The 3,036-nt window shown below is 42.0% G+C and overlaps 1 non-coding gene across 1 annotated transcript in view; it reads left to right on the top strand.

The window, feature by feature from the left end:
* The first annotated feature begins 2,639 nt into the window (after positions 1 to 2,639).
* The window catches only part of LOC143266281 (small subunit ribosomal RNA), a 1,933-nt gene continuing 1,536 nt past the window's right edge, over positions 2,640 to 3,036 (top strand). Inside the window, exon 1 of the ribosomal RNA XR_013041330.1 lies at positions 2,640 to 3,036. This exon is cut by the window's right edge and continues 1,536 nt beyond it. This is a non-coding gene — a ribosomal RNA (small subunit ribosomal RNA).

The following is a 3,036-nucleotide window of genomic DNA, read 5'->3' as shown; positions in this document are numbered from 1 at the left end:
AATTGGCACGTTCGGATCGCGCGTTAGCATCGTAAGCGCCCGTGCGTAACGGCCGGCGTCGCCGACCATCCGGCCGGCCGTTCGGTACCTATAAGGAGACGTTCGGTCCGATCGTACCAGACGGAACAGAGTCGGGCGCGTGGCTATTCTATGACCTCGGTTGAGAACTAGTCCACCGCTCCTCGTGCGTAACTTCGTGTTGCCTCGACTGTTCGTGTTCTCGGTATCGATGCAGGATTTTCTCCACACTGCATTGTCGCGTGTCGGCGTCTAAGACCAAATGGCACATATGCGACGAACCTTTAACATGAGGCTGGTGACTCGTATGCACTTTGGTGTGTACGTTGTACTGACTCAAGCGGCACAGGCTACTAAAAATTAAAAAGGGATAGAATAAAACCGACCGTTCTAAAACGGGCCAAAAAAGGTTTTATAAAATTTATTTTAAAAATGAATTAGATAGTGGTGTTGAACGAACTTGTTCGTTACAACGCCTTCAGTCGAGAGGCTAAAAAATTTTGAAACGGAATATTTATTCCGAAATTCAGAAATGATATTACGTCCCCTTAATGTTTTGTGCGTCTCGAACGCCTAAATATTTTCTCGATGCGCGAGAAAACTTCTTCTTCGCGGAGAGTTTTTCGGTACGATGAAGTAAAATATTAAATAAATGCTTCACTATACGTACAGCGCAGAGATATTGAAACGAAATAATATGTAACTATGACTCGTAAAAACGGTTTCTGAAATGGAAACTTCTTCCAAAGTGAAGAGTTTTCGGTACGGGTGATTTCTCGATATTACATCGAGTTTTCGCTTATACGTACAAAAAATATTATTACGGTGTATCGTAACTATGACACGAAATTTTGAGAGAGAGAAAATAAAAATTTGGGTGGATTTGTAAGAATCGATGTGCCCAGCGCGAGCTAAAATTCTCTGTGTACGTGCTTGCTCCGATTTGTTTTTTTCGAACAGCATGTCCGTTGTACGCGCTATCACGGTACGTTCAGCACGCCACTTGTACGCGCTAACCTTTATCGGTGTGTCTTAAATAAAATACCAAAGAGAGTTGAAAGGAGAGAATAGAAGAGAGAGTTTGGAGGAACAAAAATTTAATATGACTGAAAAACACATGAGAGAAGAACCAAATAAAAAAAGGGAACGTTTAAGCTGATATTGGTTCATCACAAAAAAATGGTATTTATGAAAAAGGCGGAAAGAACACCGATATTGTGGAGGTTCAATACGGAGCGTGTGTGGTTTACGTGCTTATACCGTTTCGATGTAAAGCGTGAAAGCGGGTGTACGTGCTTCAAAAATTTCAACGGATACACACTTTCCGGCACGGAGAGAGTTTTAGCGGGATTTTCTTTTACGCGCTTCTTCGATATCCACGACGAAAAGAGAGACTAAAAACGGAGGTTTCGTATCGATATATGCCTAGCGCGAGCTACCTTTGTACGTGCTTCCTCTTGTTCGTTTTTCGAACAGCATGTCCGTTGTACGCGCTATCACGGTACGTTCAGCACGCCACTGTACGCGCTAACCTTTATCGGTGTGTCTTAAATAAAATACCAAAGAGAGTGAAAGGAGAGAGAATAGAGAGAGTTTGGAGGAACAACAATTTTTAATATGACTGAAACACATGAGAGGAGAGAGAAGAACCAAATAAAAAAGGAACGTTTAAGCTGATATTGGTTCATTGCAAAAAATGGTATTTATGAAAAAAGGCGAAAGAACACCGATATTGTGGAGGTTCAATACGAGCGAGCGTGTGTGGTTTACGTGCTTATACCGTTTCGATGCAAAGCGTGAAATGAAAAGCGGTGTTACGTGCTTCTAAAACTTTTCAACGAGAAATCTTTCTGGCACGAAAGGATTTGCATTTTTTTACGCGCTTTATCGATACAAAATAAGAGAAAGAGACCCCCGTGGAGGAACGAAACGTTTATATCGACACGGTTTCGATTCGTTTCGACGAACAGCATGTCCGCTGTACGCGCCATAGCGTATTGTCCAGCGTGCTCCGCTATACGCGCTATTTCGGTGTTGTGTCGTTAAACGAAATATTGTATATCAAAGACTTATAATATAACTTCACGTAATATAAATAATATTACGAACCAGAAAAGGAAACGGGCAAAAAGAGGAGAGCTGCAAATTGGTTCGTGTACAAAAAGTTGTACAAAAATAATCATAAAAGAAAAGGGAACGTTTAAGCTGAAAAACTGAAATAAACGAACACAACGTCCAGCGTGCTTGTTACGCGCTTACACCGAATGGGGATCGATTAATTCGTTCCGAGCGTGTGCGGTTTACGCGCTTCTTACGTTTCGACGAACGGCGTGAAAGCGGTGTGTACGTGCTTTCAAAACTTTTTTGAACCGGAGAATATTATTCTTCGGCATTACTACGTCGATATGCGTTTCTTCGAATCTCCGGCATTGAGGTTGTGAAGGATTCGTAATAAAATCGAAACGAGAGAGAAAGAGAGAGAGAGAGAAAAGGAGGAGGAGAATTGTGAGTCTTAACGTCGATCGGTCGTTGTTAAATTGTAAAGGCGCCGTCGAACGTAGAAAGACCCAATTTGATGTTAAATAAAATTGGCTTAAGAAAAATGAAATAATTCTTTAAGCTCCCTGGTTGATCCTGCCAGTAGTCATATGCTTGTCTCAAAGATTAAGCCATGCATGTCTAAGTACATACCGAATTAAGGTGAAACCGCGAATGGCTCATTAAATCAGTTTTGGTTTCTTAGATCGTACAACAATTTACTTGGATAACTGTGGTAATTCTAGAGCTAATACATGCAAACCAGAATTCCACCCAGAGATGGGAGGAATGCTTTTATTAGATCAAAACCAATCGATGCGGCGGACGGTTCGTCCGTCTTCCCATCGTCGGCTATGATGACTCTGAATAACTTTGTGCTGATCGTACGGTCTTCTAGCACCGACGACGGATCTTTCAAATGTCTGCCTTATCAACTGTCGATGGTAGGTTCTACGCCTACCATGGTTGTAACGGGTAACG

Source organism: Megachile rotundata, unplaced genomic scaffold (assembly GCF_050947335.1).
Source record: "Megachile rotundata isolate GNS110a unplaced genomic scaffold, iyMegRotu1 scaffold0132, whole genome shotgun sequence".
Lineage (NCBI taxonomy): Eukaryota > Metazoa > Arthropoda > Insecta > Hymenoptera > Megachilidae > Megachile > Megachile rotundata.
This window is presented reverse-complemented; position numbering and strand designations above follow the sequence as displayed.